The sequence below is a fragment of the Belonocnema kinseyi genome, chromosome 3, assembly GCF_010883055.1.
Source record: "Belonocnema kinseyi isolate 2016_QV_RU_SX_M_011 chromosome 3, B_treatae_v1, whole genome shotgun sequence".
In the NCBI taxonomy this organism is placed as follows: domain Eukaryota; kingdom Metazoa; phylum Arthropoda; class Insecta; order Hymenoptera; family Cynipidae; genus Belonocnema; species Belonocnema kinseyi.
Genome location: NC_046659.1, coordinates 86480364 through 86494842, shown reverse-complemented (window position 1 = coordinate 86494842; position 14479 = coordinate 86480364). Strand labels below are relative to the sequence as shown.

At 31.4% G+C, this 14479-nt stretch overlaps 1 protein-coding gene and 1 non-coding gene across 2 annotated transcripts in view; both read left to right on the top strand.

Annotated features, from left to right (window-relative positions):
• LOC117169596 (zwei Ig domain protein zig-8) overlaps positions 1 to 14479 on the top strand; it is a 672873-nt gene that overhangs the window by 514695 nt on the left and 143699 nt on the right. The gene's annotated exons all lie outside the window — the stretch shown is intronic.
• On the top strand, positions 9922 to 9994 carry Trnaa-ggc. The gene has a single exon. It is a non-coding gene; the product is annotated as a tRNA-Ala (tRNA).

Sequence of the window (14479 nt, the reverse complement as noted above, 5' to 3'; positions counted from 1 at the left end):
AATTAAACTGATTGTGTTGTCCCGTTGTGTTTGCGGTACAGTTTGAATCAGCTTGGGCTTAACCTGCAAAGAGGTCAAACCTATCCTAACCTAAAAAAACCTAACCTAACCTAACTTAACTTCGCGTAACAAAATTAAACTTATTGTGTTTTCCCGTTGTGTTTGCGGTACCGTTTCATTTAGCTTCGGCTTAACCTACATAGAGGTTTAACTTATACTAACCTAACAAAACCTGACCTAACCTAACCTAGCCGAATGAAATTCAACCACACGTGTAGCTATGTAAGCGTACGGTTCTCAGTCTTAAATGTGTGCTATATTTAATAGGTTAACTCGATCTTAACCTACAAATGAATCTAACTTAACAGAACCTAACGAAATTTTGCTTAACGCAACACAACTTAACTTAAGTGTTCCCGTTGTAACACAATAACATTCATTTCATTGTACTACAGGTGGTTAAAAATTTAGACGCACATTACTCATTTGAAGAAACTTAGAACTGCAAGTAGAATTGACCCTATTTCAATTAACCTGACAATTTTTGTATCAATTAAAATGTAGAACTGTAGCTTAAACATGCAAATGAATAAGAGTTTTATTCCAAATTTTTTTCTCTCTGCTTTTCTTAGACTTAAGGGATATATTTATACCATCTTTCGTGTTTATATTTTATCTTGCTTTTTATCGTAATTAAATTGATTTATAGACCTAATTCAGTCTATTTTCTGCCTGATATAACGTGTCCTTTTTTCTTCGAAGGAACGATGCAAAGAGTTACGCTTACGTTTAAGACCTACATTCGTTTCCCTTTTCAACATCCAGCAAAAATCAGCCATCATGACCTCGTCCAATCTACCCTGATATCGTTGTTCCATCACTTTTATGTCTTGATGAAAACGTTCCCCTTGTTCTTCGCTGAAATCACCAACATTTTCTGGAAACTTATCCAGATGGGAATCTAGAAAGTGAAGTTTTAAATTCATCAAGCAGCCTAACGTTTTGTAGTTTCTTATAATTTTCGCAACAATATTCTCGTAGTCTGGCCTTTTTTTGTTACCGAGGAAATTTGCGTTTACTGCTTTAAAACTTTCACAAGCGCCCATTTTAATTTTCGTCATGTCGCTCACGAAATTAGTATCTCTTGTCAATATTCGAATCTGTGGTCCATCAAAGACTCCTTCTTTCAATTTAGCGTCTGAAACATTAGCGAATTTAAGGGATATATACTTATAGCATTGTCCATATTTGTCTAACGCCTTGACAAATTGCTTCATGAACCCATGCTTTATGTGGAGGGGTGGTAGCAAAATTTTTTCTGGATCAACGAGGCTTTGGTTGATGATATTATGAGAACCAGGTTTGAATAAATCTTTTAAAGGCCAATGTTTTTTGCTGTAATGATTGGCTCGAGCTCTGCTATTCCACAGGCATATAAAGCATGGCTCGCTCGTGAAACCCGATTGTTGGCCTAATATCATTGTTATGATTTTGAGATCACCACATATTTGCCATTTGTGATTCGTGTAATTAACTTTTTCAAGAAGCATTTTAACATTGTTATATTCTTCTTTGATGACCGTTAAGTGAGCTATAGGGATAGGAGCGTAAGTATTCGTGTTATGCAGTAAAACAGCCTTAATCTGCGTTTTAACGAATCAATGAAAAGTCGCCATTCTTCGTCTCTGTACACATTTTTCTTCAAGTGGTTCATTAGTCCGTTAACGTCAGTGCAGTACACTAAATACGTCTCTTTGTCTTTAACGAAAAACTTTCTGAATTCTTTGTCCCTGTCGCGATAGAATGAAACTTTTGTCTTTGGCTCTAGAAGATTTCTTCTTTTTAGAAATGAAGCGGCAAATTCAACGCCGTCTTTCGGTAATCCAAGATCTCTAATAAAATCATTCAGTTCTAGTTGCGACACTAATGTTGGAGCCTTCAATTCCATTTTATGCACGCCATATTCGTCATCTTTTTCGTCATTTTCATCGGAATCATCAGAACTATTTTCTGTTCGATCACTGGTTTCACTACCGTCTCCATGACGTTGACTTTCAACTTCCATTCTATCATCTTCTAAAGTGCTTAAATCATTCTGGCGTGCATTTTTATTGATTTAGATTGCTCTTGTGACTGTGCACACATTAATGTACGAAATGTTATTTCTATTTTTGGCGTTGAACCCTTTGACGGAATTCATGCATAAGTAGCAGTCCTTCGCAATAACGGGTTTTTTTCCATGTGTTTGGTGTAGAGTACTTGGGGTACTTTTCGTTGTTTGAATTTTTTAGACGATACAACATGAAACTCTACACCAACCAAGTGATCCATTGATGAAGAGCTACGGTTGCATGATGACGACGTCGGAGAGCCCGCTTTCCCACCCTGACCAGACGCCGATACTGGGGTTTTTCCTTGCACCGTAATACACTTTTTACCTGTGTCTGCCATGACGGCATGAACGCCGTTTACCCAGGGACTCAGCCAATGTGGATCCGTTGCCCACCGTCACCACGTGGAGGTGCTCTGGTTACAGACACAGGCGAATAATGCTAGCAACAAGCGGTTACGAAACTCCAGACATTTACTGCTCTTAATGTTAAAATATGAAAGTACGCGAGGACAGGGTTGTCAGCGTAATCGGTTAGGCTAGGTCAGGTTTTGTTAGGTTAGGATAGGTTAAACCTCTATGTAGGTTAAGGCGAAGCTGAATGAAACGGTACCGCAAACACAACGGGACAACACAATCAGTTTAATTGTGTTTCGTGAGGTTAGGTTAGGTTAGACTAGGTTAGATTTATTTCTAGGTTAGGCTCGAGTTGACCCATTCGATGTAGCACACATTTGCTACTGGGAAAATATGCTTCCAGAGCTTTACGTGTAGTTCAATAAATTTTTGTTAATTCAGGTTTGGTGAGTTTAGGTTCTGTTGGGTAAAGTTATGTTAAATAAATTGATATCAGGCAAGGGTTGATCCTTCGCAGTTGTCACTGGGATTATTTTGAAATTTATTTGCCGCAGTGCATGATTTTTCGTCATTTTTTGAGGCTATGGCTCAACCATGACGTGATGGGTAATTTATGATACCGAATTTGAATTCAGCGCCCCAAAATCCATAGGAATATGTGTGTCTTGTTACCAGATCCGCACACTTTTTTTTGTGTGGCTGCGTTATTACTTCAAACTAATAGAAAAGTGTTAAATATTTTTTTTAAACAGCAATTTTCTATCATTACGCCAAAAGAATATAAATATAATATATACATCTAATATAAATTATATAATAATATAGGTACAATATAATTAGTAAAATAAAATTAATGCTAATAAATCGTTTAAACAATTGAATGACTGGGAACAATGAGGAGCTACCCCGTATACGAAGATTTTTTCAGGAAAACGGAAAAAATGTTCACCGAGTACATATTAAGATAGCCTTTCGAGGAACTTTTTTATTTTATTAAAAATAGTACAATTAAATTTGTTCTCTTTCTGAGAAAAGCACGAAACATAGGACAGATAGGATAATACAAATAGCCAAGAAAGTGAATTTTGAAAATTTTGTGATTCCCGACCATTCAATTATTTAGGTTAAATTCATTTCTTGATTAGCCAGGATTGGCAGCTTCACTTGCCTTTTAAAGCTCATCGTAAAGAATACCGTGAACTTTAAAAGTCAAATCAAGTTAAGAAATTCTCTCCAGGAAATTGAAGTAGAGTTTCAATCATTGATGCTAGAATGTCCTAGCAGTTGTTTTATTTTTTTAACCACGTGATTATTGGAGATTAGGAAGAAAGAGAGAAAGAAATTAAATTAAAATAATAATCATCCGTACACTAAGTGGGGGTTTCAAATTGATTACTGAAATAAGATTCATTTTAATTATGAATCACGATTTTATTTACAAATTTCGAGGAGACAACGCCGAAGCGACGTGAATGCTACGTACATTTTCGTTCGAGATGAGAAGCTGAAACTTACTACACTCAATAAGTTTTCATGCAAACGCCAGACACCGAGAACGCCAGAAATGGTGATAAATTTGAAAGCGTATAAACAAAAAATTACCTGAAATTTTATAAAATTATAAACCTTGTCACAATTCTGCTATTTCACGTTGCAGAATCGATAACAGTTTCATTCGATAAGTTAAAACATTAGAAAAAATCTGCTTGTTGCGCAGACACATCGTCATCGCGCGCGGCTCGCTTCGCTTACAAGTTTGAGAGCGCCTTAGACGCGACTTATGCTTCACGCGCTTCGCTCTTGATAATGTGTTTACCTCACGCTATATTCTCGGTCTTTGTAATTCCCCCTACATTTGTACACATGCCTTTTAAAATTAAAGGTCAAAGCATCGACAACTGTAATTTGGTGATTGTGAATCCTCTTTAGTTAAAGCTCCTTCGGCTTTAACGAACACATTCCCATCACGTAACTTGTGCTTCGCATTCAATTTTTTTTAAATCTGAACTTTTCTACATTATGTTTAGTACCATTATAGCAAATAAAGGTTACATTTATTTCTGTACCTCGGCCTAAGATTGCTTATTAGAGTGGTCCAAGAATGCATGGAAATTTTTTTTTGTATGCTAGCAGGAAACGATCCCCTCCTTTTTATTCAAAATTCGAAAAAAGAAATTCCCTCATTTTTTTATTTTATTTTTTTTAACAGGTGCCGATTTTGACTTGAAATTTCCCATGTAAAATGTATGGGGAAAAATCACTTATTTGGGTTTTTAGAATAATTTTTTAGGATTTGAAAAAGTGTCACGGAAAAATATGGGGGACTGTAGAGAATTATTCAACGAAAAATTTCATCTTTCAGAAATACGGTTTGACATCCCTAACACACCCCCACGTGTACTTGAAAACTACCCTTAAAACCAAAAATGTCAATTCTTCATGAAATCGACCCTTAAAAACTGTATTCTCGTCTTTCTTTACTTGAAATTATTAATATTGGTCTAGCGTTATATTACTTATCATTGGTTAATTAATTTTCAATTATTTAAATAAATAGAATTTGTTTAAATAATTTTTTTCTCGAAAATTCGTGTTTCTCCCTAAAAATTATTACTATTAGTCTAGTGGAATGTTTATTAACGTTGTATCATTAATGTTTTGTTATTTATAAAAATTAAATTTGTTTAAGCAATTTTTTTGAAAACTCGTCTTTTTCATTAAAAATTATTACTATTGGTCTAGTGGAATATATATTATTTCATTGATTTTTAATTGTATAAACAAATGGAATTTTTTTCAAAAATGTTGTATTGAAAATTACTAATATATCGTCAGTGGAATATTTATCAACATTGTTTAGTTAATTTTATTTTTTGGAATTTTTGTAAAATAAAAATTATTACTTAAATATTGCTGAGAAATTGATTATTATTAGATTAATTACTAATCAGTAATTAATTCTTACTAATAAATGATAATAAATCGTTTATATAAAGTTCTAATTATCTGTGGAAAGTAGAATCTCATTTATTATAAAAAAATGTATATTGAAAACCCGCAAGAAAATCAGAATTAGCGCCACAAACTAGCAAAAGCCAATTTCTCACTTATGTGGTTTTTTAGGACCCTAGAAAACGGACTTATGGATGTGATATAAAAAACGTTTTGATACGAGAAAAAGTCTTAGAGGGGCAATTCTACATTTTAAAATGTCCGAGGAAATTTCTTTATATCATTTTTTGATAGGACTTGTCATTTGAGTCTCATTTATAAAAAATACCAGCTTTTAAAAAAACCCGCAAAATGTCTTTGAACCATTTCCCGACGGAACCCGAAATTTTTATTTCATTTAACGAAAGCTAAATGCAAAAATCGAACACAAAACAGCGACGTGATCCATTTTTATAGAGCTGTTTAAAAGTTATGACGTTTTTCTTTTGAAATATCGCTTTTTCTTCAAGTTTGATTATCTCCGAATCTATGCAGTGTAGAAAAAGTCTAAGAGAAAAAATGTTTTTGCAAGTAGAATAAGGATCTACTAAAAAATATCATTCAGGAAAAAGAATTCGCCATTCTTACCATGGAGACTTTTTTTAATTGAATTTTTTATGTAAAATATTGCATTTACTAGATTAAATAATATCACCTAATAAATAAATATATCCTTAATGATATTTTGTTAGTAGATCCTTGTTCTACTTGCAAAAATTAACATTTTTTCTCTTTAGATTTTGTTTACAGTGCATAGATTCAAAGATGATCAAAGTGTAAGAAAAAGCAATATTATTGCATCTATTTTTCTTCTCTACCTAGTGGTCCAAAAATTACAGACGGTTTGGATTTTTTTCTGAAACATGCATTTCTATTCCAAATAATTCAGTTTCAAATTGTTTATTTTTGAATTTATGATTTAAGATTTGCCACTCTTAATAAACAGGCAAAAATTTATAAACGTTAAGATATGACTCTTCTTTAAATTGATAATTTCAAATTGAATGGGTTAGAAATGGAATATCTTAGACTAAATTAACTTTAAATAGGATTTGATTTAAATTGGAAACTAGATAAAAGTGTTTAATTATGATATATTAATTTAAAATTATTAAGAGTTTTTTCGATTTGAAAAAATTTAATTTTTAAAGTTATAATCTATAATTTGTTTAATTTAGAACAGATTCAGAATCCTTTTCTAGAACCAATTATTGATCATATTTTCACTCTCGAATTATATTTCAGGTTTAGAAACAATTAATTAATCTATTTTTACAGTTGATAATCCTAAATCCTTTTTTTATCAAACATGTTTAATTTCAAAATTCCCAAGAAATAAATAAATTCACGGTCATTTTTCGGTTTTTCCATTCACAAACAAATTTTCCGGTTGCTTCCTGGCTTCCCGGTTCAGCGGCCATAATGAATAACTTCAAATTAACACATAAAATATTAGACAACCTCCAGAATAAAATCGTTTTCAAACCACAACTTTCATATGTTTAAAAACGAATTCTTCAAACTTCAATCATTTTTAATGAAAGATAATAAATGCAACAATTAAATTAAATATTCTTTTTTTCAAATCATATATATTTTAACAGAAGGGTGTTTTTATTTACTTGCTATAAATGTATAAATAAGCCTGCTAATTCTTACAATATAATAAAATAACTCCTGATGAAATGGGAATCAGCTCACATTTTCTGAATAGCCCTGATGCCTGACCTACTCGAACTTTATAGCATATTTATGTTTCTTGGTTAGGTATGGAACGCGATATAGATGTAATAATGTATTTCAATTTCATGCAATTATTAAAGTTAAATTTTGTACATGTGTCAAAGATATATAATATTTATAAATTGTATAATACATGTAAGCACGTGTGTTAGTAGATAGTGATGATGACTTTCCACAGAATTTGGACGTAGCAAGAATTCATTTTTGCTGGCGCAAAAAGTATGAATGGCATGTACAAATCCAATATTTAGAGAGGTATATTTTATTTTCTTTGCTTTAATCTGCAACTAATTGTTTGTCTCATTTTAACTAACTGGTAGATAATATTTATTTACTAGTTGTATAATGGCTGAATGAATCACGAATTTCATTTTAAAGATTCTTTATCAATAGAATGTATATCTTTACATCAAATAGTTTCCCTTTTTAATGTATATGACTAGGAGCGAAATTTTAATGAAATGCCGTAAAGTCCTCAGTTTGTCGAACCAAGTTATGTAAAAAGCCTGCCGTGCGCGTAGCGCGTGATCAGAATATCGCCGCATAGCGAGTCCATTTTTAGTCTCAAAATAGATGTTATGCATACTTGAACTACACAAAAGAATCAAGAGCATTAGCGCCTTTCGGTTCACCTTGATCGCAGCTACCCATGCTGAATTATGCTGTCTTTTTTCTTAATTATATAATAATAATAAGAATGAACCTAATTATGTGAGAAACATAATATATCTACATAGTTATAAATGATTTCAGGAGTAATAAAATAATAACCACATTTTTTGTATTCTAATTTACACTTTATAAAATTTTATTCAACTTAACCAAAAAAAATTTTAATCTATTTTCTAAATATTGAGCAGCAATCTCATTGATATGAGTTTAATATTATATCATTTTTCACCAATATAAATTTCGTAATTAAGAGATTTTATATTCACAGACGAGTGAGAATTAAGTTCGGTTCATTGGCCATACAACGTAACAATGTATTTGATACTCCTATACTTGTGGTTAACAAATTTTAGCGTGACGAATGTATGTCCTATACCGCCACTTGTAATTTCACAATCCTCAGAACCAGTGCCTTGATCCGAAACAATAATCTGGGAAATTTTTGGCATATATCGAGGATTCTTTTTAAATTTATCCTCAAATCTTTGCTTTATTTTTTTACTTGGAATCGGAACCAGAAAAGTCAGCACGTTATCATGGTGCCATGTATGTTTATGTGCAGTTGCGTTCGCTTCAATAAGTATAGGTTCGTCATTCTCCTTATATCTTCCAAAGACGTAATCATGTTTTGGATATTTCATTGATTTGAGTTCTTGCACACATATTATAAAAATGACAAAGACCGAATTGAATAACACCTTGTTCACCGTCATTTTTAAAGTATTTGCGGATAGGCTCAATTTTATTTTGCGTAAACTGAATCAGTTTCTGAGGACAGTACCTTTAAATTCATAGTCAAAATTTAGTAAAAGACTGCAACGCTCTGATAAATGCGATCGACTTTTATATCAGATTTTTCAGGGATGCTTAGTCATTGATGGAAGCCAACAGTACCAATTTCCACTGTAAATAAAAAGTATTATTTGACGGCTAATTTCTGGTATTGAAATAAGACTCATAAAAAGCAATCTACAGTGGTACTAACATGAAACCACTCATGGGAACCGAGATTCGTTTGTTTTACATTTAAATTAGCAGCATGGCTTTATTCTGTTTAAAAATAGGACATGCAAAATTTCATTATTTTTGAATTTATGATTAGAAAAATTCTGCAATCAATTTAGGCCGATTTTTTATTTTCCTTTGTTTAAAGTTTTACGTTAATGCGAGTAGCGTAATAATTTATATTACAAAAAGTTGTTTCAATCTCCTTGCCAAATCTAGATTAGTTAACTTTAAATAATTATGTCACAGAAAATTAAACCAAATGCGGCTATTTGTAGCGAAATTTTCCGTACAAATAACCCCTTTACACGTTCCCCCTATTCGCAACGAAATCTCGTTACACGCAGCCATGACCATAATAATAATGACGTAAGATAACAGAAATAGGAAAGGTGACAAATAGAAAATTTGCACCTAAGTCACCTCCAGTCACTGTCAGTAACGCGTTACCTGAAACGTTAAATTTGGTTTAGTAATGACGACAGTAATAAGTTACCAGAGTGGCGGTTCAGCTGACGATTTCAAATTCCCGATCATTTTCTGTTTTTTTTGTCCGTCAAGTTTTTCAATTTCCCCGGTCAAATAAAAATAAATTATTCATATTTTCCTAAAAAAGGAAACACTTATTTTAATTTATGGCGTTCATTCCAAATATCCTTTAAAACAACAGAGCAAAACATTTCAAAATGAATGAATTTTGAAACAGATTTCTCAATTTTGCACTGAAAAATATCAATTTAAAAAAAAAATTGAATATTTAAATCTACAGACTGGCAATCTGAAGGACCTGAGCTCATATTCCAGCGGAGCTAAAGAGCGATTTTGTACAATCTTAAAAATTGATCAATATTTTAATAATATTGATTATGACCAAGTAGACAAGACAAAATTAACATCTTAAACTATTAATTAATTTCCCTGGTCAACAAACCTACATCAATAATAGAATATCAATTTCATGTTTAGAAAGAAAAAATCTTACAAGTATAAGGAATAACGTTGACATTCTCCTTGCAAGGAGAATATGAGGAATGTGTTCTCGTCTCTCCGTAGCTCAGTTGGTAGAGCATCAGACTGGCAATCTGAAGGACCTGGGCTCATATCCCAGCGGAGCTAGAGAGAGTTTTTTTCACAATCTTAAAAATTGATCAATATTTTAATAATATTGATTATGACCAAGTAGACAAGACAAAATTAATATCTTAAACAACAAAAAATAAGTGTTTGATTAAAAAAATATCAGTTTCAACCGAAAAAATTTAATTTTAATCAAACACATTAATTTTCCACAAAAAATCTGGCCGCTTCGCGGACACATTCTCGTCGCTCGTAAGTTTGAACGCACCTAGGGGGCGCGACGGTTGAATCTCGCGCTCGGATATTTATTCTTTGTATTTGGAATGCTTGAATAAAACTTTATCGAAAAGTTCTCTTTTAGATGGCAGTATTTGTATGCGTCTTCATATTCTGAATTGTCTACTTAATTAAGTATGGCGAAAGATTAAGTTCCTCAAGGTGTGTAGGCTTTGAGGTACACATTCTCATCGTGACACTCGTGCTGCGCGCTCAATTTCCAATAGATATTTGTAAACAGTTTTTGCTGAATCTTTTTTTTTCTCTCTGAACTTTCGTTGTTTTTCCACACATTTTTAAATTTTTTTTAATTTTCAATGTTATTTTTCACGAATAAAACAAAAAGTACGCATTTCTATCAACAAGAGATTCTTAACAAAACTGTAGATTTTTTTTGGATTACGATTTTTGTATTCATCTTTTTTCGTATCCTACATATTTTTACCATACAGTGGAATTTTTATTTTTCATTATTTGTTGGGCAATCAAAATTTGAATTTTCGATTTTCCAAGAAAATCCAAAAATTTGTTATGATAATCTTGTAGGGCTTCCAAAAAGCAATGTTTTTTTTACTTATTTTCATATCGTGTGTTTTTCTCTCAAAATTTGGATATTTGGTTGATTCAAAAAATGTTGAAAATGATATAACTCTAAGAATTTTCGTTTTATCGAAAAAAGTCATAAGGATAAATTGTTTTCCTTTTGAAAGCTATAAATATCCGTGCATAGAATTTTCAAATTCGGAAAAAAGTGGTCTCAACCATTTTCAAAGTGCGCTTACTTTTTGAATTTTTATTTAAAACAGCTGGTTAACGAACTGGTACTTCCTTTTAGAACATAAAAAGTGTGCCAAATATGGATTTGATCCCTTCATTTTTTCGAGACTTATCGTGTTTACGGACAGAAGGCCGGACGTTCGGTCGGATGGACGGATGGATGAACAGGCAGACGCCATCGTAAAAACTTGATTTTCGGATTCAGGGGGTCTCGAAACGTCGAGATCCCTTGAAAATACTCTCTATATCATAAATGATGAGAATGTAAAAAAAAGAATAAAATTAAAGAAAGGAAAAAATTAATTTTCTACGAAAAAGGTGAATTCTCACCAGAGCATATCTATTTTACTACTAAAGGCGAAGTTTCAACAAATTACAGAAATTCCCAAAGAAATAGTTTAATTTCCAACTGTAGAAGTATAATGTTCAAACAAACATGATATAGTTAAATTTGCAGTTAAAACATCAATTTTTAATTTAAAAAATCTTATTTCAAACCAAAGAAATGAATTTTGAACTAAGGAAATTAATTTTCTACAAAAAGAATTAATTTTCAACAAGTCCCAGGAATTTGCCAACAAAAAGGTGAATTAGTTACTAAGAAGATTAATTTTCTAACGCAAAAGACAAAGCTTGAACAAAATACTGACATTTTCAGCCAAATAGTTAAATTTTCAGCTGAAGAAGATAAACTTTCAACTAAACAGGAAATAGTTAAATTTTCGGAAAAATACCAATGTTTTTAATTTTAACAAAACAGTTAAATTTCAAACAAGAAACAATTTTTCAACTAAAATAATGAATCATCAACCAAAAAAATGAATTTTTAACAAATCAGTTTAACTGTAATTCAACTAGTTGAATTTTCAACCAAAAAAGGGTTTTCAGTTGCTATTTGCAATCAGCGAAAATCTTGAAAATGTAATCAAATAGTTACATAAGTAATATTTTAGAAACAAAAAAAGTAATATGTAAATTTTAAAGAACTAAAAGTACACCAAGCTGTCGCTTTCAGTCAAGTGTCGGGGGTTGCCTTCAAATAACCTTGGACTGATTTTGGGGGGATTGAAACGTAAACAATGAGGGCCGCCTGACGTGTTTTCAATTGGAATATATATCTATAATATATAATGTCACAGCTGCTCTCACCCTGCTCCCCTGAGAAACTGCTTGAGCCAGCAGTTCTAGGAAGGCTGAGAACGGGGTGACTAAAAGCGAGAGTTTAGTGTAATTGGAAAAAAATTTTAACATTCATATTGGATTTACTGATACTTTCTCGCTATAACAAGAAAACTTCTGCACATCATCTGCACCACTCTCAAATCATGTAAGATTTTTTGTAAAATCTTCAACAAAATGTTGGAAGTTACACTGAGTTTTTTCTTAATAAAGGGCAATTAGTCCGCGAATCACGCGCACAATGTTCTAGTGTATTTACAATAGATTTTCAAAAAAACGAGTGATAAAGAAACATCTAATCACATTGAAAAACTAACTCTGAAACCAGTTTCATGTATTATATTGAAATAAATAAATCCTGTGATAGCTTATTTGTTTCAATTTCTGACATAGTCTTTGTAAATATATATTTATTTCATTTTTATGTTTTTCATCTTCAATTTTAATGACAACCTTTGAGAATGAAAGCTTTTTACACTAAAATTATATAAATTATTTAAATTTCTGGCGAATTTTTGTTAATATTAAAAAACGCAAACAATTAAAAGTGAAAATTTTGTCACTTGAAGTAATCAAAACGGAACTGCACATTAAAGCATTCAACGTAGAACTTGTTTGAATGTTAACATTTTACCATCGAACCTGAAAAATTTCGTGTTTCGAAATTCTTAATTCAAACGCTCAATAATTTACACGTAAAAATGGAAGCTTTTATTACTTTCAAATTAAACAATTTAAAAAAATTCAAACCTATAAACCTGTGTTATCATTTCAATGTAATTAATAAAACTACTCGCTCTTTTAATTCTACACAAAATTAAAAATAAAAAGTCTCACTTTTTATCTGATTAAAAATCTTGAATTTGTCCACGCCCACTGAATAAAAATTTTAAGCTCAATCAAAATGTTAGAAATAAATAAATTTCAATTGAAAAAATATTGAAAATCAAAATGTTCTTGTTTTAAACTTAATAACATTGTTTCAAGTACAAACGTTGCCCACCTTCAACTCATTACAAAAGGGAAAAAGTTCCTTTTCTGATTTGAAAAAGAAATAATTTCTAAAATTTCTTTCCTTCCTTTGAAAATTAGAAATGTGAAATTTAAAATTTATTTATACATAAATCCTGCTAAGTTGAATTGTTTTAATATAAACTCGTTTAGAACTAATAATCACTCAATTTTATCTATACATCAAAATTCAACACTTTAACTTGCAAATTAAAAAAAAAATTAATAAAATAATTGAAATTGTAACGTTTAAAGTTGGGATTTAGTATTTTCAAATTTTGATGATTCAAACCTTTCTATTTAAAATAATTTAATTTCAAATTGTTTATTTTTCAATATATGATGCACGATTTATCGTCGGTAATAAAAAGGAAAAAAATTGCTAAATATTAAAATAACGCCCTTTTTCTAATTAATAATTTTAAATTGAATGGGTACAAAATGAAATATTTTACACTAAAATAAACCTTAATAGGATTTAAATAGATTATAAATTGAATAAAAGCATTTAGGTATGAATCTATTAATTATAATGTATTGAATATAAAATGTTGAACTTTAAAAGCTTTTAAGTTTTAATTGTTTGAGCCTTCAGAAATTAATAGATTAATTTTTTTATGAATTTGTGAATTTTTCAAACTTGAGTAGTTTTAAATAAAAGATGCTATATGGAAAGAATAAATACAGCAAACTCACGCTTTCAGTTCAGTATCGGAAGTTACCTTCAAATAACCTTTGACTGAACTCGGTCGGGGTGGGGGGCGTAGAAAGTCAGGGTCGTCTGAACCGTTTCCAATTGTAATGAATGCTGTTGCGCAATATACTTGCCTCAGTACTCGCGCAGTGCGGCCCTTCCGAATTGACTGTCGCAACCGCTCTCGCCCTGCTCCTCTGAGAAATGACGGGAGCCAGCAATTCTATGAAGACCGAAAACAAGGTGACTGAAAGCGAGATTTCAGTGTATACATATTTTATTTTAAATATCACAAATTTTAAGAGAACGGTATTTTTATTCGCTTACTATCAATTTATCAGTCTTCTAATTATTAAGTTATAATAAAATAACTTCCGATTCAATGGGGATCAGATCATTTTCTGAATCGCTTTGATTCCTGAAGTACTCTTACTGTATAGTCGAGATTTTTTGTCTCAGTGTTTTAAGTGTTAGGTTAGCCGTGAGGTTTATTTGTTAGGGATAGAACGCATTATAGACGTAGGTTAGGTGCTCCGAAACCCGCCGCCTCCATTTTCGATTTTTTTTGCGCTTAAAGTGTGCGATTA